Raw genomic sequence first — 24,188 nt, forward strand, 5'->3', positions numbered from 1 at the left:
AACTCCCTCTTCATCATGTAATCAATCTCTCTGCTGCTGATGGCGAAAAGCTTATGTAAAGAAGAGAAAAATTCCTTGAGCCAGGATAGGCCGGATTTATGTATTCACAGGATACACCATAAAAGAACCATGAACTGATTCAAATGATAGCTACAATAACACAGTAGCTCTCTAGTATAGCAACTACCAATCCCACTTGAGGTTGGAGTCATGTTTCAATTCACGGTACATCCAGTTTTCTAAAGAGAGAGCAATCATACAAAGAGAAAAGGCAAAGGGGAGAACATTTTAAACTGAGAAAAATAGCGACCTACAACTGTTTTTAATCCCTATACTACTAAATATCAAATTCATTAAGTTGTCAATCATGCAAAAAGAACATGTTTCACAGTAATAGTGGTCATGGATGAGATGCAACAAACCAACACCAGTACCCCAGATTTTGACCTAAAGTGTTGAGGAACCAGTGTGATACAAACCATATTGAATACAGGTGTGAAGATGGCTCCAGCATTCATGCTTATTAACAGACAAAGCATGCTTTGTCAAATTTATTAGCAACATGTATGTAGAACACTTCCAAGTGTCTTATGTCCTGCTCTTGCAGTTCGTCCCATAGTTAAGGCACTTCTCAGATCCAGTTAGTGGTATTTTAAAAACACTTTTTTTTCAATTTGTGTAGTCCGTAGCCAATCTAACACACTGGGCCACAGGTAAGAACTATAAAGGATCCCTGAAACACTTCAAATTACTCATTCTTTGTAGACCTGTAAATCCAGAACACTGGGCACAGAATTGTTCCAACTGCTCCTCAGCACTGCCGGCAAAACAGATTGCTCCCAGTGTTGAAGAGCTGCTGTGGCTGCAGGAAGCGGAGATGCATTGGGAAGAGATGGGAAGAGAAGGAAGAGAAAGCTCTGCAGATATAGTCTTGCTGCTCCTGTTGTCATTAGGATAAAAGGAAAAGAGCCAGAATTGCCACTTTCAAATGAGACTCCATGCTGGTGGCAGCAGCAGTAACCTAGCTTTACCTATGTCTGGTTTGAGGCTAAGTATGCTGCATGCTTACAGTCACTGCTCACAGACACTTCCCAATGCATCTGCTGCCCTGGGCAAATGTTTATCACATCTTCACCGAGGGCAAGACTTGTCTGGACCTAAGCAATAAAACCCTCTTGCAGTTGAGAAGACGCCAATGAAAGTCCCCATTGAATTAATGTATCCTGATGCCAGATTAAAAGTGGGCAAGATCTTGATGACTAATTCACACAGCCTGAACTCTCACTTTTCAGTACTTCCTGTTGTAGCTGGTCTGCTGTAGACCAGCTCAGACCTCATCTCAGGTCCTAGTTGTGTTGCACAGCATTTCTTAGGCACAGGAGTTCCATTTGATAGATTTGCTGATGACACAATGGAGAAAGCATGTAAAGAAAGAATAATTTCTCATGTAGTTAATAAGCCACAAACCGACAAACTCCAAACTCATTTAAAGTTTTGTTTTGCTTTTTCCTCTCCAATGTCTATGTTACTTTACCCCTTCTCTGTTTCAGGATTATTTTAACTGGAGATCTCATGGAAGTTACTCCCATTTTAGCAAGACTTCAAATGCAAAGCACATCATAAAGGACTGCTTGGGTCTGTCCCTTCCAGAAAAGGACAGTAAGAAAATGGGTGCACTTATTCTGTACTCTGAGCCTTCATGGAAAAAGGGAGGTAAGTGAATGGGCCTGCAGGCCTACCGGCATAGAAGAAAACTACAGCTGGAGCTACACACCCTCCAAGACTCGACAAGAACCACCTTGGCGTACAGAGTAAAGCAGATCAGAAGCCACAGATAAAGCTTCTGGCTCCTGTTCCTCTAGATTTTAACTACCCGGTGACTCCATGAAACCTCAAAATGACTACTGCTGCTCACTGATGGTGCCTGCTAGCAAGCTCTTAATAAAATTAACCTGATATTCAAACATGTTCTTTAGTATAATCTTCCCCTCTTTCCTTTGAAAGATACCTGCGACAGTCAATTTGTCATGATTAAACCCGTACCTGTGCTGAAGCTTTAAACGGTGCCAACCTGGTCTGTGTGCCTTCACAAAAGCTGACTTATTTCTCCAACACCTTGACATACAGAGAGTTGCTTTCTTTGAAGTCCAAATAGAGCCAGATTCTGGTTCTTTATAAAGTGTACTGGAATTCTGCCATCAGCATCAACGGAGCCAGTCCATGTGTGGACTTCATGTCTACAAACCCTGACAAGGACAAAAGCTTCTCTACTTCTGTTCAAGTGGAAGAAGTTCTCGTGCTAACTAGCAAGGGGTTTGGGTGTTTTTTTCCTTGGACTGGAAAGTGTCAGCCATCCTACATGATATTCATCATTGCACTGGTTCCCATATTTCTCAAGTCATAGTATAATAACCAAAGTGATTACATAATAGCATTTTGTATTCTGCATAACTCATTGCTATTATACTAATAAGCTACACCCTTGCCAGTGACAAGATTTTTTTTCTGCAATGCAGCAACCCTGCTTTAAAAAAAAAAAAAAAAAAGGTAAAAAGCACAATGAGGCTTTTTAAGGGCAGGAGAATTATCCATTAATCTCTGATGGTATGAGATATTGTAGAACTGCTACTGACATTTGTCTGGGAAGATTTTGCTTAACTCATTCTTGGCTCCACCAGTAGGGATATAATGAGTTCATCCCAAACTTGAGGCAAGATTTTTTTTCCAACATCCTACATCTTGATCTGTGCTATATGTATACACCCACTGATACATTCACAGATGTCTATGACAGTAAATTTTGAAACTAAGCAAGTCATTGCTGTGTGACGTTCCTGATGACACAGGATTTTAATAAATTAAGATGCACATAAGTAACAAGGACCTACGTCCACCATCATATATTTTCATACTCCTACAAATGCTTAAATACTACATGTTTTACATTGAGAGACAAGTCAGAGCTGACCAAACAGTTTAAAAGCCAACCACAGGTTAGTTTTCCTTCCGGTCATTTCCTAGTAGTTATTAATTTTGTTTTCCTATGACTCTGTCTCCACATTAAAAGTCAAAGATTTTACATCAGTCTGTACCAAAAGTCTACAGGAGATAACAAAGACAAAATATTTTCTCTTCTACTACATTCTACTTCATGAACTGGGTATCCAGCAGCATGAGGGCACTGACATGGGTAGATAAGAGATTATATAGCCTACAAGTACCACAGCAGGCCTGATGGTGAGCTGTGTCCAGTTTCTCATGTTACAGGAAGGATCATGCACAAATATGACTTAATGCTACCTTTGTAGCTCCTTAATCCTGGAATTAAGTGGTTTAACCATTCCCAGCATAACTTACTTTGCTGCTGCCTAGCAGTCTAACTCTAGTGAGCTGGGGCAGCTGAGGATTTTGGCAATGCTTAATGTCCTGACTAAATCCTTTATTCTTTGGGGAGGAGACTAGGGAGATCCTATCTTGACATTATAGCACTTCACTCAGGTATTTCCAAACTGTGAAAGTATTATCCATTATCCCTTAGAAATCAACCAACCATAGAGATCAGGTAAAGAGGCAAATTTAACTTCACCTATGATTTCTAATTCCTGCATTAAGGTAAAACAACAGAGTAGAGCTAAGGATGTTTCACAGCGATTTGAAAAGGTCAACATTTTCTCATTTGTTAGAGCCTCTCTGCAGTTTTTGGAGATAATACTGCAGTAGGTTGATCTTAAGATTTAAATGAGGCATAAGTTGACATTTTGAAAGTACACCCTGAGGGTCTGGAAGGGCATGGAGGAAAAAGCAAAGATACTGCTTTGCAGAGACTACTACTAGCAAAAGTTCTGCAGGATCCAGTTGACATATCTACCACCAGGTCAGGCATTCTGACCTGATGTTCAGAAACATTCTCAAGACCAGCTAGACACTAACAGCTGTAGATGTTCTGAAAAAAACTCTGGCTGCTCAGAGTAGATGTTTCCTGAAAAACAGCTCTGGAAGGAGGACTTCAGCTCTTAATTGGGAAAGAAATTACAACACAACTATTTCCCCTCAAGTCTGTAGTCACAGCCCTTAAGGCTTTCCTTCCTTGGTCAGCTATCTATCTATGCTATTATTTATTCTGTTTCATTCAAGAAGACTAACCACAATCTCAGAATTCTGGAGGAGGAAAATGACACATAGCATTTGCAAACTGTGTGCCTGCCTCCTTATGCATGTGTGGTATATGTGTATAGGACTGAATGGGTGGAGAACTGAGAAATTTTTTTCCTCTTTTATACATTTGCTGAAGTTACTTGATTTGTTGAAAGTCACACAGAGCAGGGCATAAAAAATACTGGACTGGGATTCAGAAAACTTTGGTTTATCTAAATTGCTGCCATCACTGCAGAAATGTAGAGAAAAGAGTCTTTGGCACACTGCATCATTTGTGCAAGCAAGCTGGGAACAAGCAGCAAATCTGTGATAAATCTGGCAAAGCCAATTAGAAGTAAGTCAGCAGGCAACTCCGTAGTAGAAAGATCTGGCTTTGACTTAATCCTGTGATATGCTGTTACTGTAATACCTCAGTAGAAAAAGCTCTGCTGCCATCTTTGTCAGTCCTTGTAACCCTACCTCAAAAAGTATCAGCCCAAAAAGTTTTCCAGAATTCATCAAATCCGTAAGCCCAAAGAGCAACTTCAGTTACTTCTGCAAGGGGCACTCATGAAAAAGCAAAATCAAGATTCTAGCCCATCAGCTATAAAACAAGGTACACCCTATACAGTATTATCATTATTGAACGATATTAAGATTGACTTTGGCATGTAAAGGATCAACATTCCCCCAAGGTCCACAAGCTAACTTCAGAAGCAGGAGGATATTAATACTTCAGAGCGTTGCCTCCCTGCTAAAGATTGTCAATAATAAACCAACTATCTGTTCAGTGGTGACTGGACCAATATGGCCACTTCCTATTGTGTTCTCTTTCACATACTAACATGCACGCTCAAGTCATCAACTGGCAGCAGCATGGTTGCATTATTATTAATCTGACCAGGATGGAAACAACAATCAAATCCCTTATACGAGAACACTGACTTCCATACAATTTCTTAAAATTCTTTAATTTTTGGTTTATTTTTCATTACCCTACAAGGGATTTATAAAATGATTCATGCACAAGGCAACAAACTACAAAATTCTGAAGAATAAGGGTTGAAATCCCCATTTTTTTAGGAATTTATCTTGGAAAATTATTTGAAAGCTTTGTCATTTGCCTTCTGGATGTTTTTATTTCTTGATAATACCAGCTTATTATCTAGGTTACAGAAATATACATCATCCATATTGTGGTAAGCACCACACAAATGCACACTGAATCAACAATCCTTCCTTCTAGGAGCTTATATACAAACATGAACACTGTGAGAAATTTAAAGGTATTGCCAAATCTTAATACTACCTGTAGGTAAAACATTAGGAAGAGCCTAGGATATTTCAGCAGTATTGCCATCCTGTAGTTTAGATTTAACAGCAAGGGCAATGTTTAAATCACAGGAAGCAGTTTGGCTGGTCATAATGATCTCAGATATCAAGTATTCTGAACAAAATACTTCGTATCCCAGCAACCCCCAAATTGCTGTTAAAATCTTAATCCTACTGCTTTACATATGATATGAAAACTTGACTTTTTATACTTTCAACACCAGATGAGTAGGCTGAAAGGTGCAGCAAAATTCAATGCTATCCACATTTATAAATTAACATTTTTCATGTTACTAATTAAGTGCATTTTAAAAAAACATGCATATGCATTTATATGGGCCTGAATAACTGCACACATACACAAATATTTTTCAGCTCTAGCATTTGTGTGAGCCTTTAGCTAGCTTTACCTTGTCTCATATTGTAATGATATCTGCAGAGATAAAGAGTGAACCTTTACAAAGAGAAGGTCTTTAATCAGTCTTCTAATCAGAGTTTGAACTAACAAGGAAAGTCTCAGTGCAATTGAGTTAGCTCTTGCTTAACTGCATCTGGCATTTTGGAATAGATTAGGTTCTAATGGTCTACGGCAGAGCTTTCTCTTTAGCAACCTTGGGATGTCATTAATAAATATTGGCCATCATATAGGGACTCCACACCTCTGTAGTTGAGACAAAACATCTTATAGGAAATCACTGCCTACTGTGTTGTGAACCACATCAGTGAAGCCAGGCGCAACATCCATCAAAGATTAAAAGAGCAGAAAACGAACACTGCTGTGACCAAACACTTGAAATCATGTGCCGACTGCCACAAACAATTAGAATTCAGCAGGGGTATTCTCAGGCATTCACAAATCATGACTGCAGGAGACCTCAGGAAATGGGGCCACGATTAACCCATCCTGCTGTCCCCAGCCACAACAACCGGCTTTTCCAGGGAAGAAGCTGCAAGCTTTCTTGTCATGAAAAAAGACTAATTTTATTAAAATCTCACCTTCTAGTTAGGATGTGAAGTCTAGTCTTTTGTACACAGAAACCTTAAATTACAGAAAGGAAGAAATAGGAGTACAATTCTGGTTTTTGAGCAAGGAAGAAGATCTATTTTAGGGTTCTCATTTGGCAGCAAGAGGAATACCTCAAAGGCTGCAGGCTTGGGGTCTCCAAGGAAGGCAGCTGCTCTTGTCCTCCAGTGTCTAGTGACCATCCCAACACATCTTTGTGGAGCACCAATAGGCTCCATCTGTTAGGACCCATCTTGTCCTTATGGTCAAATCTGTTTACTACAGGAAGATAGGGTGGAGGTGACATTTGCTGATTGTGAGCTGGTAAAAAAGAACAAAAAGCCCTTCCGAGCAAAAAAGCGTGTAAAAAATTGTACAAACTGCAAAATAAAAGTTCCAGGTTTGAATAACATCAGGTTCACAAAAAAAAACAAAACCCAAAAAAACCCCCACAAGGCCAGACTATTTGGAACACTATGTTCAAAGACACACAAAATTTGTGTAAAAGCTCCTCCTTTTTATCTACTTTTTATTTTAAATCAATCAGTTAAATTTAGCCCTTTATTCTCAAAACTGCTGCAAGACTCTTTGAGACAACCTGAGAACTGAAACGGGAACCTTCTTACCTGACATTTGAAAAGGACAATCGGATTTTCAATAAAACAATAACTCAGAAGGGCTGGCCTTGCTGGCTGGCACAGACCCACTGCCTATGGAGTACCTGGCGCCTGCCTTACCCCATCCAGCCACTTTCCCACAGCCTCTTTACAATCTGGTTCACTGTAGGCTCCTCCTGCAATGCCTCAGTAGCTGTAGCTGGATGCAGACCTGTTCAAGACAGGAGCTTGCAGAGGAAATAGCTTTGTCCCTTTTTGAGAAGTTTTATCTTTTTTAATGTGCATTTAAAGCTTCCCAATATTCTCACATGCAAGCATATTTGATGGGAAAGGCCTGACAGAGAGCACCCAGTACCTTAAAGTCAAGTCCTGCATGTTTTAAGAGGGCTTTCAGGGCTGGGCAGGCTCAAAAACAATGAACACCACTGATGTCAGTGCAAGTTTTCCACTGCATGGCATCAGCCTGTTGTTTACAAAGGCACTCACTAGAAAAAATGATCAAATGGTGAGGAGAGATATATACAGAGATGTAGGCAAAGAATAATTAAATGCGGTAATTAGCCATAGTGCAAAGGAACATGGACAGGCTTCAACATGCCTCCTATATTGTGAAACACTTGGGCAAGTACAGGGTGGCTTGTTTTGAGGGCTGCCAATAACTACATTCCACAGATGCACACAAACTAGATGACTAACTGGCAGACAGCATTGGAGTTTTATAGAATTTGCAGTTCATGGAAATGAGTACTGTTTAGAGATCTTATTCCTTCAGTTCATTTATTTATCTTCTAGGAAAGCATTTGATATTCCACCCATATCCTTTCCATTCTTCATACACCTGTTCACTGGGATGTAGGGAAACCAGACCTTTCCAGACCATGAAGATTAACAGGTCTTTCTAGATTAGTTCTTCATGAGGCACAGGAGTGACAGGACATAGATTCACCCTATGCAGGGAACAAGTATACAGAATACTTGAGATAAGCCACCAAGATCTCATTACCTCATTATCAGTTCTTACATTGCACAGCACTATGAGTTGTTCAGATCATTGGCTACACACTGCACAGAGGCAGAGCCTGGGATGTGGGCCAAAACCAAAGAGCTGGTTAAAATCAGAACAGACTAAAAAAGTAACTGGCCTCATGGTTCACAAACTCTTACTGCCTGGGCTGCTTACCTGGAGGCATCTTCATTAAGCACCTTCTGAGTTATTGATTAGAGCCTGTTAACTCAGCAGCAGCAACAAGGTAAAGTCCTCCCACATTAATTATTGCTGACAAAGGATTGCCAAGGAACACCATGGCACCCACTTCCATTTCACAAACCTGACAGCCAGACAGACCAACACATTTGCCCAGGTTATTTCTCCAAGAGACACCTACCTCTTCAGACTCCCTTGAACCTGGGATCCTGACATAACAGGCAGGCAGGCTTTACTGTACAGGTCAGTGGCATTTAAAGTTAAATTAAAAGGTAATGACACTGACCTTCCTTAAGTCAATATTTTTGTGCTTAAGAATCATGCCAATGTTTCTGAAGTTATTGTTGGGGGAGAGAGTGGTGTTGAAAAATAGAGAGAAGTACATAGAGGGAATTAGAAGAGGAAAATGAATATCCATGCATGCACTCCTTCCTGCCTGAGTAAAAGGAAAATAGAGGGGAAATCCTGCTTCTCAGATAGAAGGATTCACAGGTTTTGGAGTCCAAACCAACTTCCATTCAAATAAATGAACAGATACCAGCAGACATGAGTGTAACCAGACCTCAGATTATTCTTAACATTTATATACAAAATAATACTGCATAATCAAACCTGGTAAATGAATAATTTAATACACGTGACACAGGAAAGGGACACAAATTTGTGACTTTCCAATCCATAGGCTCTCACTTCCATATTAAGACAGAACAGTCTGTATTCTGAATAAACACGTGTTCCCAAGATTTGCCATATAAATTTTGTCTTGGAAAGCAATAGCCACAAAGGTAAATAACAAAGTGATAAACTTCCAGACTATTCAAACAATATTTTATTTAAAGATAGTGTTAGGTGAGGTTCCAATTGGGGGCTACCTTCTCCAGTTCAGTGTCTAAACCAGTTTTTGTTAAACTTGTCAACCTGTACAGATTAATATAATTTCTACCCAATAACACAGCTGAGCATGAGCAATTCTGCAACAGATACTCACATTTCTGCCATTACTGGGAGTGACCAGAATAGTTTTAACAAAAAGTTTTGAATGAAAACAGGTCTCTTAAAGAGAACCTCACTGAAATATTTTTTACTTTCTCATGCTGTTTAACAAAATCCTGATTTTCAGTGTCTTTTTTATTTTTTTTTTTTCGGTAACAACAAAATGAAAGTAAGTGAGGGGATCATAGTTTATTTCCTTTCAATGTCTGAGGCACTGGAATGAACTGAGTCCTTTAAAGTTCCATTTATTCCCAAACAATCTGTAAATACATACACTTATACATCAACAACCTGGTTTTCTCTCCCACACAATCATTTCTCATCAATTATTGCCAACATGATTAACATATTCCACTTTCCTGCCCTAAGCCATATACCTCTTTACCTGCAATCAATCCATTCCAGAGTGTATCAGGAATCCACTGCTTCCTCAGGAATATTCCAGAATTTATGAAAAGACACTAGAGCCCTGTCTGCGCTTTCTGAAAAATATCACTTTTTTCTTGTACTGCCATATTTCTGCAATGCACTAAGCCGACAAATCCACTTGCATATCACTCAAAAATCTTTAAGTAGAAAAAATGGTCTAAGACATTACCTATAATTTAAGATCAAATCATAAAAAGCATGAAGGAAATAAATAGGTAGTTTATTTGGCATTTCTCTAAAACATGGAAATGGTGGGGGTTTATATTCAATCAGTAGGGAGATGGGAGAGGTTTCTTAACACTCTGCTGGTTACCTGCAGGCTAGAATGCTTTGCCACAAGATATGGATCCTCGAAATGCACAATTAAAAAAAAAAAAAAAAAAGAAAAATCTATGGGGGAGAAAAAAAGTAAGGACTATTAACCTACCGACCCAGTCATCTGCTCCTTGCCAAGCACTGGAACAGTACAGGAGGAAATCAGTCAATATATTTCTCTTTTTCTCCTAAACATCCATTACTGACCACAGAGAGACAAGGTGCTGGGCTGAAAACACCTCTGGTGTGCCCAAGCAAGGCTGTTCCCATACAGACAGATGCCCCAGTCCTAGGTGAGGCTGACTTTAATGTCTGATAACAGGGAAGCCAGCCCACAGCAATAGCACAATAATGCTGAAATTCAGTGACTGTCTTCCAAGCCAAAGATTTCTTACATGCTGCAGTTGAAGTAATGGAAAGGCCGTATAAGCTAGAGAGCATGAGGAAAATTCCTGTACAAATGTGCCTCTCCCTACATCTGCCTCAGGCTTTTAAAACTCATTTCCATAGTAATTTCCTTCTCAACTTGACATTGCTTTGCTCCTAGTTCAATGAATACTTTGCCTGTTTGGTGAAATTCCTGCTAGAATACAGGATGTGAGCACTTAATACAGTTTGCATTCAAATTATGTTTCTATGCCTTCTTCAGGATACATAGTTTTAAATATCACAGTACTGGTCAACACCTTAAAGAAAAACAGAATTGCTGAAGCAAATAGTCACTTCCTGGCCTACACTATGAATTCTTAATTAGGTTATAACAACATGTGCACATTAAGAGGTAAACAAGGAGCTTGCCATGCCCTGCACAAGAATCAAATCTCAATCGTTGTCCTTGAGTGTAGGCTGCTAAAGCCCAGCCGTATAAATTTCTTCCTGATTTCATAAACCAGCATCATTCAGTTGACACTGGATGTATCAGGAGGGATAGAGGTTCTTGCAGCCAAACCCACAACCTATGATCTCACACAGTAGCATAGTTCTCACTGTTGGTCTGGCATGTAAATCCATAACATTTCAGCCTGAAAAACTAGACTTGCTCTGATCTTCCATAGATGCTGCACTTCTGCCTCAGACCTCGCAAACTGCTTTCTTGTAGGACAGTGTTATTTCTTTCTAAGGGATCCTGAGTGTAGGAGCATCCGTGGACGGCAGGGAGAAGGAACTTTGCTGACCTGCGATATTCTAGAATACGTGGTTTTATTGCAAGGGTCGTGGGTAAAGAGGGCCTTGCCTTCAGCCACCAGCCTCGGCTGAAGGGAAGCCTCAAAGAGACAGGGAGAGAGAACAAGAGGGTAAGAGTTAAGAGAGAAGGGAGCGAGGGGGCAAGGTGGCAGGGGTCAGAGAGCAGGGGGAAGAGGTAAGAGCGAGAGTAGGGGGCAGAGGGGCGAAGAGAGAGAGGTCCTTGTTACAATACATTATATCTTTTCTTGTGATGAATATTCTAATTTACAGTGACCAACCAATACAAGACACAAAATCTTATAGAATCTACATATAGCCTATAAGAACTACTACATTACCATACTGTGTTATATTTTAAACTCTAAAAACTACTCTTTAGACTTTTCTGTTTTGCTACATTGATCTTTGGACGCCTTAGCCCGCAGAAAGGTGTTGTTCAATCAACAGGGATTCTCCTTCAACTGGCTAGGCTATTGTTTTCCGGTTATATAGTAACTAAGACTCGGTATCCTACAACTCAAAGTAAGCTTCCATTTCTATTTCGATTATAGGTTTCATATTTTCAGAATCTTTTGCTAAGAAATCATATTTATAAGGTTTCCCTGATTCATCTTCCTCAACACCTGAGGACAGGGAAAAGCTTATACAAAACTGTGGAAGCCAAAAAACATCGGGCAGGAATAGAGTCCAACTGTCTGTTTGGGCATTATCAAGAGGATGGAAACTGGAGGCTGCAAAGGGCACTACCTGCACCCAAACTTCTCTTGCTTAATAGTCCCACAGTGTTGGCTGCTTTCGCGCCTCTCAGCCAGTTCCTGACCAAAAGCTCTGAGTCCCCACAGACACCCCATCTATTACACTGCAGTCAGTGAAAGTCCTGTCAAAGCTCTCTTGAGACTAAGCACAAATCCTTTGCTAAATTGTATATAAAATAGAAAGAAAAACTGTCAGGAAAAAAGGAAAATAAAAGGTCGCCTATTTAAGCACTGCAGCTAGAAACAAAGAATAGAAAAACTCACAACTTATTTTCTCTCTTTCCTTCTCCAGCCATACACTCTTACTCCCTTTGTGTTTGCTATGATATTCATTTCATTTGTGGAAGAGCTGATTCGGCTCACTAAACCAGCTAAAAAATATCCCAGCCAAGACACAAACATGTGAATAGAATTCAGACATTAAAAAAAAAAAAAAAGAAAAAAAAAAAAAGAAAAAAAGAAATTCCTTCTATAAGAGATCACTTTAAAGCAACTCGATTTTGGACCAAGCACAACTTCTTGAGAGTGTCTGCTTTCTGCAGAACAGTTCAGGTTTGTCAAAAATGAAGACTGTCTTCAAATCAAATAACAGAAATTCAAAGAAAACATGGAAATCAGCCCCAGAAGGGATGGAATGGCACACTGTTCTGATCAGTGCTTCCATGAAAGATTCCTTTTCTTGTGTCCTAGAGCACACAGCTGAAAGGTCTCCAGGTCGCAAAGGCTGCTATGGCAGAGCACAGGCACAGGAATGAGCAGAACTTTATAGAAAATCCAAGGCACTTGAAACTCTAAACAAACCCACTGTTTGTTAAGAATTGATGTTAAGAACATTGCCATCAACACCCCTCATCTTCACAGTGAGAAATCCCATTCCACTTCCTATGGAAGCTATTTTCCTTAAAGAAAGAAGTCCCACAATTTTAAGAAATATGTATATTTTTTGCATGCCACATAACAGGCATTGTTCTGAACTCCATAGATTCCTGAAGAATGACAAGGCTTACAAACATGGAGAATTCAAGGAAGCATTGATTTGACTGTCACTGCTAGCTGTGACTACAGGGCACAGAGACTCTCTCAAGTATACATGACCCAATGTTTGTGGCTGTGTGTGGCAAAGCTCTGTAGGAAGGAAGCACAGTTGCAATGCAACCCATTTAAAAGCATTATGAGGAAACATGCCTCCCCCACAGGGGCATCTGGAGTGCAGAGACTTTTTTCCATGATAAGTCTCCCAGTAGGAGGCACTGACCTGTTTTTATCTGCCATTCATCTTTGGGCCATCTCCCATTCTTTCAGAGCTAAACAAGGATATGCAAAGAGCCAAGATGTTAAAGTAAAAGGACTTAATGCAAATAGCTTTTTTTCCTCCCATCCCATCTGCCACAGACTGGGAACAAGATGTGGTAATAGTAGAACATAGAAAGGTCAGAGGATTTTGGGGGGGGTGGGGGTTTAATGCTTCTGTAGTCAGAATAGCTTGTGAAACGGTCTCAGGGGTCATAACTTAAGCATGACACATAAAAGGTGTACAACTGAGACAAACCAGTGATCCATCTGGTCCAGGATCCTGTCTCTGACAGTGGACAGTATCAGACACTTCCCAGGAAGGGGCAGAAGTGGATATATTACAAAGTTATGAGCGTTCAGCAAATGGACTGCCTATTTTTAAGGAAAAAGTTAATTTTGAAAACAACTAGTTAGAAACTGGTCTCAAGCTCAGGGTCCCACAATTAAAATATATAATACCTATGTGCACTTTTTTAAGGAAAGTTAAAAACTCAAAATTTTAACTCTGTGAGTACTTAATGATTTGAAAATAAGAGGAAACTTCAAAGTGCACTATTATTTCTTTAGAATTGCAGACAGCAGCAAAGTGCTGGAAAAGCTGTGTAGGGGCATTTGTAAGTTCATTCCTGGGGCTGATCTAGGCACCTAGGATAATGACATTTGAAATGCAACGATAGCAAGTGGTGTGACTACAAATATGCAAAGGAAAAGGGCATAAAGCCCCACCCTGTGCTGCAAGATGAGCAGGGTTGTTCTGTGACATCGTTACCATGCTGTAACTGGGCTGTATGTCTAAGGATATATTCTTGTTAGAACATGATCAAGGTCTCAGCCACACTGCATATTTTAATCATGCTGTAATTGCACCAGGGGACAACTGTAGGAAAACCAGGTCCTATGATACAGATATATTTGAGGTGGAGTCAGACAGAGCAAGAGAATATCCAGGAGTAGAAAAGACAGCATAGTTGAAGTGCCTTAGGGGAACAGACTCATGTCTGCCAGAAAGTCAGAATAAAATGGGGCTCGGATACAAATCCCATTATAGATTTCTCAGTGCAGCAGTTTGATATATTTACTTACAGGTATAAATTAATTAAAACTTGCTGTGGTTAAAAATCAATCAAATAGTACACCCTTTTGTGGAAGGAAAAGAAGGCATATATATATATATATATATGCGCTATATATATGCCCTATAGTAACAGCAGAGAAGTGGCGAGACTTCTCCAAGGCAGTATCAGAGACTTTTTGACTTTCCTTACTACAGTATTCCTCTGTAAAAACACAGGTTTCAACAGCTGGCCATTCCCTTAAAAGCACTGGATCAATCTTTATCATCTTACCTTTACCCAACAGGCTGCTCCCAGTATACCACGGTGCCAGTGTCCTCCGGGAAGCTTTTTCTACAAAAAAACGTGCTGCAGAAGGGAGCCAGATCAAGTAATCTAATGTGCTTATAAAGGAAAAATGGGGAGGAAAAAAGTAGGGGGAAAAGAAAAAGGATACAGAGATAAGAATTCATATCATACAGGCTAAGAAGGCACTCCTTTGAAATCAATGAAAATTAAATTCTTCAGATGTTGGATCAGGCCAAACATACTTTAGTTTTATGGTGCTAAGAATTTGACAGGTATCTTTATCCACTGTCATCTCTGTTCACCAGCTACTTATTCATTAACTGCTCTTCTTTATGTATGCATTTATCCTCACACTACTAGCCAAAGGTTCCATTATTTATCAAGTTGAACTAAAAGTCTGATCTCAGGTTTCAGTAAAAATTATAAATAGACCTAATACATGACCAAACTGCAGCCTTGAGAATTATCTCCAAGTTCCAAAATATACAAATCATCAAGCAGGAATGAGTTAACAGCATCTGATTTGTCTTTGTGCAACTTTTCAGCTACCCATACTGCCATCTACACAAAGAACTAAATCCAAGTAGTAATGCTATTGTTTTTATGTTTAATGGGCAAAAGTGCAAAGACAGGATGCAGGATGACAGAATATGTTGGCAGGAACATCTGTGTTACTGTGATCTAGAAGCAAATGCTAACTTGGGAAGTTCAAGCTCCTAAGCAAGAAAGTACTGCAACATGAGGCTCTTCTCTCATACAGAATGCCATTTTTGCTCCTCCCCTATGAGTCCATTACTGACCATGGACTGGGATGCAATTCTGGGACAAACAGGTCTCTTGATCAACCTGATACTGCGTCTCTTGTGGTGGTAAGTGATATTTATATGGAGTTTAAAAGAATATGAAAAACTCTTCACTCAGCTGAACTTTCTTTGAACAAGACTACAGAGCAAAAAATAAAGATGACAAATAGCGCAGGGCACTGACACCTTGGCTTTGTATTTTACAACAGATACCAGAAACTGAAGTCACCTACAAATCTCAGAAGAGTCACACAGGGTTTTTCACACTTCCCAAGAAACATCTGAGATACAGTGAAACTCTAAAAGTACTTCTCATCAGGCCTTCACTCTTTCAGATGCAGACCCAGGTGAAGAACAGAACTCAGAAAGGAATTGCTACAGAGAAGTGAGCTACATCCAAACATCTTGGGAAGCATCTAGCCTCAGACTGGGAAAGAGGGATTGCTCCAATTCTGAACTGCATCCAAGCAGAGTCAGCTTTTGAACTCTTCATCTAAGGCATTTCTGAACAGGTGTCTAAATTGCACCCAAAGGTGTGTCAAAGCTCCTTCCTCAGGCGTCCAGGTCAAAGTGAGGTAGTCTCTTCCCATATGGGACAAACTTTTAAAAAATTGCATCAGATAAACCACCCCAAATTTCAGACTGTTTATCCAAAGGTTGCCTGAATGAGACAGGTCTCTTTAGTAAGTAAAAACAGGCTTGAGTCTCTTGCAACAACACCCTTACTTGAAGCAATCAGCCACTTCCAAAAGTTTTGCCCACTCCTGAACAGCATTTGAGAGCAGCCATCACAGAGGAGGAAAAAGAAGCACCTGGGAGAACCTAGAAACCAAAACCATATTCACTATGATGGGCAATCATGCCATATACCAGAATCCTGTTGCATTGCTGTGTAAGATAAAACAAGTTCCTAAAACTGAAGGACAGAGGAAAGTTAAAAAAAAAAAAATAAATCAGCTTCTGGCCAAAGCTCCAGCTACTTTGTGTTGGCTGGAGCAGTCTGCAGCCACCCTTATCTCAAATGCCGAGGTGTGGCTCATGCAGCCAGCACGCCCTGACATGCAGCACACATCAGATCTGAGCACTTGCTTATCAGATCAGAATGAAGCACTGCTTGCTGGGACCTGTAGTCTCTGGAGGTCATATCTCTTCTTAAAAAAGACAGACAGCCACAGGGCACATCACAAAACTGAGGATTGCATGTGGCCCTCCCACAGTTAGTTTCCAACATCACACACTGCCAGAAAAAAAAAAAAATCAGATTTGGAACCTGGGCTGCCAAGGCTACAAAGACAAAAAATGTTATGAAGACATGTTTCTCAGCTTAGGCAAAACTGAGAAAGAAAACACCTGAGATAAGCAGGTCCTTCAGCAGCTACACTGCACACTTGTCCATTTATCCACACGCATATTAACAAAGCAATAGTCGTGTCTTTCATTGCAACCAACGCTGATGCAGTACAAAAAAAAGAAGGATAAGAAAATACCTTTGCTTCCTAAAAAACCCAAAGAAAACCAAAACCAAACAAGTTTTAATAGCCAATCTGATCATGTCCTCCTTTCACAACAAAAGTTTAATATCACCAGTCCAGAATATTGGAGATATGTCTGCCAGTCCTCTGGGTCACAAGCAATAGAACAAAAGGAAATGGTCTTGAGTTGCAACAGGGGAAGTTTAGACTGGATAATACAAAAAATTTCTTCACAGAAAGGGTTGTCAAGCATTGAAGCGAGGCTGCCCAGGGAAGTGGTTGGAGTGACCATCCCTGGAGGTATTTCAAAAGGTACATGTGGCACCTTAGGGACATGGTTTAGTGGTGAACTTGCCAGTGCTGGGTTAATGATTACACTCGATGATCTCAAAGAGCCAACCTAAATTTTCTAACCTAAACAAATTCTATGTCTGCATCCCAACTCCTTCTTCTCCAGGTAAATAAGCTGATCACTTGAGTTCAACATTTGGTAGTATTCTATTTGGAGTCTGCCAGAGGTTTTTTTGTTTTGGTTTGGTTTTGTTAAACAAGTCCCTTTAGACTTAAATTAGTTTTATATAGATGGCTTGACAGCTTTTGGGATACATTACTTAAGATGCATGGGGCTTTTTACTTATTTTGTGAATAAGAAAATAGAAATACCCAGGGAAATCTTAGTTTGAAGCTTTTCCTCAGCAATCACTATTTAACGCTTAAATGTTTTTCCTTTAAATGCAAAATTTGGCAACTATTCCTTTTGTTACTTACTTTAAAAGGCAATGACTTTTCCCAGTGTACCTGCCTTTAATGTAACAACTGAACCACAGAACCATTAAAAAAAAGAAAAAGCAATCAGGAGTTTGCCAACGGGAAACAGAGCAAGTTTTTCCATGTACTCTACAGTCCTACTTTTCCCTTTAGTTCATCTCCTGGCCTCCTGTTTCCCCACTCCTCCCGCCTGTGCTTTCACAGAGTTTTGGAACTACAAGGGACCATCAGAGGCCAGTTGCTCAGCCTGCAGCTATAACATAGGTCAGAGTATCTAAGTCTTTCCTTGTGCTTTTCCTTCCCTGGGTAATGACTACTGTCCTCATCTGCCTGTATGCTCAAGCACACTTCTCATTTGAGAGGAATAATTTTCATTAGCCTAATGACATCTACTCCCAGAAAAAGCGCACAAGATCAACAAAAAGGAAATTCACAGCTGCTTTCTTAAATATTTTGAGATATTAGAAGAAAAGGGAAGTCCAGAAAACACAGTAAAAATACTGTAGTATGACACAGGTTATTATAACCACCAGCACAGTCAATGAGTTTACAGTGTCACTTAAGAAATTCAGCAGAAGAACCTCATTAAATAGGTGTTCATTTTCTCACAGTAATTGCAAGTGTCAGATGTATATCTAGACACAAAATTTAGAGGCTTTGTCCTTATTACTTTAGGGTTGGATTCCACACACACGCAATTCCCGATCAACTTTATATGAGTGGCATTCACTGACTGATATTAAAGAAACTCCAGTTCCTTTAACAGACATTTCTTATTTGAATAAAATGCCTATTACTATTTATTAATTAAATATAGCTGAGGGAGAAGAGGAAAATCCTGTGTGGAAAAGCCCATCATGAAATGAAAGAGGAATGGTTACACCTATGTCATAGAGGCAAGACACACAATTTCTTCCCCAACTTCTAAGATTAGAAACATTACAAAACAAACATTAGCAAGTGCTCCTAAATTGACTCCAGCCTGGTGAGTGATTCTAACTGGCAACTGCCAGTTCAAGATTGCACAAGGGTGAAAAATTATATTGTATTTGTCAGGTTCCTAATATCAACAAAGATTTAAAGATGCCATTCAGAGCTATTGTGCCTTTTGACTTTGCTGAGTAGAGTCTTCTCAAAACAATACAAAAGGATACTATGAACACAGATATTTGAAAATTATTTTTTCCAAGAAACTGGTTAAGAGAGTGAATCACAAAGACGCTGACTTGCTCTCATTTTCTTTACTTCAGGAGCTCGTTGTTACATGGAGAAGCCAAAGAGCAGCGGCCATGAGGAAGGGTTAATCTCACTTCTGGGCCAAAAGCTTCAGCTAAGCAGCACCGGATGGCCACTGGTGGCTATCCAGGCATAAACCAAGGTACCTTCACCTGGCCCCCAACAGGAAATCAAGGCTCTGGAGGAAAGGAAGGCAGGACAAAGGATGAACACAAGCATGAAGAACCATGACAAGAAAGGCCAATCAGCCTACATCAAAAAGACTGCCTTTGCCTAGTGTTAGTCACACAGATTTATTTTCAATTATAAATCTAAGAAATTTCTAGCGACTCACAACCAAATTTCATCCCTCAGCAAATGGCACCTGACTGCAAGCACATCAGAGAGTCCAAAATAACTATCAATTGCTGTTCAGATGACAGCAAAATCTAATTACTATCTCTGCTGCAGCATTAGTTGATACCAACACTTTAGAAGACTCAAGACACTAAACACATCTAAAAAATAAGACTTTATGTACATAAAATGCTTTCAAATGTTTGTTGAGTGATACACATTTCTGTAAGATGTGAAAGGCATTGCACATGCTTTGAATGCTGCACTGTACCAGAGCTTTCAGAGGAAGTTTCAGTGGAGAGAATGCACAAACTGACCAGGAACTAAGCCAGAAGGGCAAGTGGTCCCTTTCCTAGTGCTCTGTATGTGCCCTATTGAATGGCACAGCATCCCTCAGCAGGTCAATTACATGCGTTTTATAGCTTTTAGGAAAGATAAATCACAAGCAAAACTATTTACACCATTCAAATGAACCCATTTAAGGCTATTTCAAGTGTGTTTGTGCTGCTATACAGCTATTTAGGTGACTGAAATCCACACAGATTTTCTATAAAAATAAAGGGGGAAAACCCATCAATTAATACTGTCGCATTAAAAAGTTGTTTCTTGGAAATGAAGCCCTGACTTAGAATACCATATAAGTACAGAAAGTGTGGTTGTGTACCTAATACTTCTCAAGTATTAAGGTCAGTAAAGCAGAGATTGTTTTTGTAAGTTAGTGATCAACATTAAAAATTCAGTATTCAACAGTGCACACGTTACCCAGTGGAATATAAGACAGAAGAGCTCTTATTTCTAAGAGCAAAGGAAAAACATGGTGTCTATTATCATTCTCTAAAGGATACTATAAAAAATACCTTTCTACATGCTCCTATAAATCCAGTAGCAGATCCATGAGTTAAAATTTGCAATAATACCACAATTGTTACTTCTGTTTAACAAACACTATTTGAATCTCTATTAAGTTACTATAAATGCTCATCTTTTCAGATCATTAATTGTTAAAGAAAAAGCACCACCTGCTAATGCCTGCAAAAGTAGAGATTGATGAAATAGCCACGGATAGAGATTAGCTGTGTGGAAATCCCAAGTTACCTTACATATTTATTAATTTTTAAAACGCCCTCATTGGATTATTTAGTTATTTGTTTTTCCTGTTTAGAAGTGTATCCATTTTATGCAGCATTTCATTATTTTCTCTGCTACGCCCTTTCTGCTGAAGATGATGAGCTATATATACCCAAAAATAACAATTCCAGCATTAGGTCTCCTGCCACCTATAGCTTAAAGAAAGATCTGGCATGCCAGGAGAGCAGGCCCAGTGTTAAAGCTCCCAGCAGCAGTGACATCCTTCCAGACAGGACTCCCAAAGCTGTCCCCGAGGGGACTGCACAATGTGCCCTTCTGGAAGAGCAGAAAGTAAAGCCACTGCTGTACATTTGCCCTATGAAAGGAATCTGTAATTACTCCTTTTCTTTAACCTATGGAGACTAATGTGATACTTTTAGTAGGAGTCCTGGCAACTTTAGGAACTGGGTTTTTTTTTACTTGTATGCGGAGGGGAAACAGGGTGAGGATTTATTTCTGTAAGTTCACATGGAGCAGATGCTAATGAAAAAGCAGGAAACCCAAGAGGATTAGAACTCCTTTATATACACCATATATACACATCTTTTTATATTCCAATATTCCCATTAGTACAGCTGTAGGGCATCCAGCCATGGGTTTGGGTTTTTCCTTCTTTGCAGTGCACAAGGCAGAGTACCCCAGCCCAGCTCAGTGCTGAACCCAAATGCACAGAACTGCCTGAGGGACAGATCACAGCATCTTGCACACAGCAAGCCCAGAAACAGCTCCATTGGTACAGGCTGTCACGTGCCAGGTAAAATACCTGGCACTTTTGGTGTGGAAGTGAGGGGATTGCGTGAGAAGCCGGAAGCCAGCAGGGCTTTCAGCCACATAATGGATGAAAGCAGGGCTGGTAAAAGCTGCCACATTGCAAAGTACGTAAAATCCTGGCACATCCAATGCTCAATGTGCAGAGCTTGGCAAATCTTGGCAAGAAAGGGAAAAACTCACTGAGGAAAACAACATTTTCCCTCCTTCTTTCTTTCGCTGGTATTTGGCATTATCCTGCCACTGTACTGACACATACTCTGTGTTGCCTCCTTATACTGGTAAAAGGGTTTGCTCTAAGTTTTAACAGGACAAGCCAGGGCAGTTCATGCAGCAAAGCCATGTGCCAGCAAAAAATATGTTTTCTTTAACTGTGTTTTTCAAATTTCATCAGGTACTTGGTTTGGTACCTGAACATCAAATGTGACTTTTCTTGTATTACTTGCAGTGGTAAAGGTCTCAAAGGTCAAATTATGCCTGCAGTTACACACACAGTTCATGTTCCACCCACAAATGCTACAGGGAAAACTCAGTGGGGTAGGGGAAATGGTGCAGTGTAACAAGAACTTTGTTACTTTCTTGGGCAGTGTGCAAAGCTGGCAGTCAGGAAGTCTATTTTTACTAAGTTTCTTACAAAACCATTTATGCATTTGCTATGATTCAAAGAAAGTTCTACAGTAAGTGATAGTCAACATTTTCACAACTTGTATATGATTTCTGCACATTCTTCCGTGTTACCTGGGTATTTGTGCCTATGAAGGATCAACTGCATATTTTTTCTTATCCCATAAAGAAGGGAAACACTTTTGAACTCATGAACTTTCTGCCTCTCAGTCAGTCTTGCTCTAGTGGCCTGACCCCACACACAGAGAAGAACTGGAGTCAAAGTAAATGAATATCACTTTCCATAGGTCCTGCTGAAGACAACCTTTACCTGCAAGCAGCTACCTCCTCACAAATAATTATTCTCCTCTGGTCTCTTGCAGTGGGTTTCAGAAGCAAAGAACAACTGCACATCTTCTGTATTTGATATGAGGGCCTTGTATGAGCTACAGATCAGTTAATCACAGAGCACTTTTCTGAATAAAATGAAGTATCCTTTAAAGACTTCAAATTCTTTCAAAAGAATTCAAAGGGAGAGCATAGATACTCCTCTCACTCTAAGCATGAGAAAGCATCTCATTTCTGTTGCATAAATGAAGTCAGGCTCATGACAGGCAAATGCACTGACAGCCTCTTTACCCAAATCTCACAGCACGCAACCAGCCATCCTCTAGACTGCACAGGATGAGAACATATGCTCTAACTGTATTTGGGGGAAAGAACTCATTCAGATCACAATATATACATTTCTGTTGCTCGATGTTATGTTCCAGGTTAAAGCTGTATTACCAAAAAGACCAAGCCTTATTAATGTAGCTTAAAAACAGAAAAAAAAATCCCCCTAGAAACCTCCCAGCAATATTTGTTTAGCAGAACACCTGTGAAAAACATCTATTTTAGGAAGAGACAATGTAAGGTTTCAAACAACTCTCTTAAATGAACAGGGAAAAAAACCTCTAGCACACTGTTACTGTCCCCTTCGATAAGAAATGTCACATGTATAGCACCTTAAAAACGTGAATGCAAACAGCAGTAGCTCTTTCTTCTAAAAACAAGGCTTGGAGGATAAGTATTTGCCAAAGTAATACCTCTGCCACCATTTAAACCATTTTGAACCATAATTACAGCTGAAGATATCTGACATTGTGTAAAATTATTAAGCATGAATGTTATTTTGCAGGCAGGATTAGTACTGCAGAATGTTGTTTGAGATAGTAAAAAAAGAAAGAGACAGGTCTTTATCAGATGCCTGGTCATAGAAGTGAAGATCCTACAACCATTCAAATATTTTTAAACTGCAGTAATAAACCACAACAGGGTGTGCCTTCTTTAGATACTGGGATACAACCCCAAGTAGAAAAGTACTCTGGACCACAGTGGAAATTGGGTTAGACCCTTGATGCTCTGAAATGCAAAAACAAAAAGCACCACTGTCTTACCATTTGCTACTAAACATCTTTAAAAAGTGCATTAAATTGTAACTCACCAATTTCAAAGTCTTACGTGCATATGAATAGTAACAGCTGGCTGGGTAAAGCACCCTTCCATGAGAAGCAATCCTGAGCAAGACAAAAGACACAGCAAAGCAGTTAATGGATTTTCTCCAACTCACATTTACAAACATCACTGGACTATGTAAACAGAAATTTCTCAAAGGCTTATAACTTGACTAAATTTGAGGGGTTTTCACAGTAACGGCATGAGGTAAACTAATAATAATAAAAAAATCCCCTTATTAATCAAAAGACGTCAGGTGTCTACTCCAATATGTGAGCACATTTCAGCTTTGCAAGCAAGTGTTCTAAATTTTTCCCTGTGTTTACTGTTGGAATAATACATTACAACAGAAGAGGTTTTAGGTGTTGAAAAAATTACAAGCCACAAACCCCAATATTTCACTGATTTTCAGTTACAAGGATTATTCATGTAAGTTCTATAACAGCCAAAAAAACCCTGCAGGTATATCAAGTGTTCAAGGACCCAAAATTTATAACAGGAATAATTTTGGAATGCTTTTTATTTGTTAAGTTACATTTGAAAATGTTGAGTTACATTTCAGATCTTTTCCCCAAACTACATTAGATATATCAATAAATAACAAATATGGAAATCAGCATTCCCATAATAAATTAAAATCAAGAACTTCAACAATAATATTTAATGAGGTAAAATGTGATGATACACAAATAAGTGACCAGAATACTTTAAAAGTTGTGTATAGTGCACATATTGTCTTCATTATCAGATCAGAACTCCCAGGGCAAAATCCTGGTCTTGTGAACCAAATGGTAAAATTGCCACTAGTGCAGGAAGGTAAGGAGACCCTCAGGTGATCCTCTGGAGACCTTTTGAAGCCTCTGCACCACCTCCTCTTTGAAATGCACTTATCTTAAGCAACATCTTAAGTCCACTCATCTCTTTGTGGGACTGAAATAGTTTAGCTGTTTCTGTCC

At 39.6% G+C, this 24,188-nt stretch overlaps 1 long non-coding RNA gene across 3 annotated transcripts in view; it reads right to left on the bottom strand.

The window, feature by feature from the left end:
• Window positions 1-24,188, bottom strand: part of LOC136292960 (uncharacterized) — a 57,330-nt gene that overhangs the window by 11,018 nt on the left and 22,124 nt on the right. Inside the window, exons 3-4 of one of the 3 annotated variants that reach the window (XR_010722023.1) lie at window positions 23,222-23,294; window positions 18,875-19,078 (exon numbers count right to left, since the gene is read on the bottom strand). This is a non-coding gene — a long non-coding RNA (uncharacterized lncRNA). Of the gene's footprint in view, window positions 1-18,874; window positions 19,079-22,495; window positions 23,140-23,221; window positions 23,295-24,188 lie in introns of those variants that run through there. The other 2 variants (XR_010722024.1, XR_010722025.1) reach the window with 2 other exon arrangements.

This window comes from Chamaea fasciata, unplaced genomic scaffold, assembly GCF_029207755.1.
Source record: "Chamaea fasciata isolate MVZ Bird 193981 ecotype frontalis unplaced genomic scaffold, bChaFas1.0.hap1 SCAF_8, whole genome shotgun sequence".
NCBI lineage: Eukaryota > Metazoa > Chordata > Aves > Passeriformes > Sylviidae > Chamaea > Chamaea fasciata.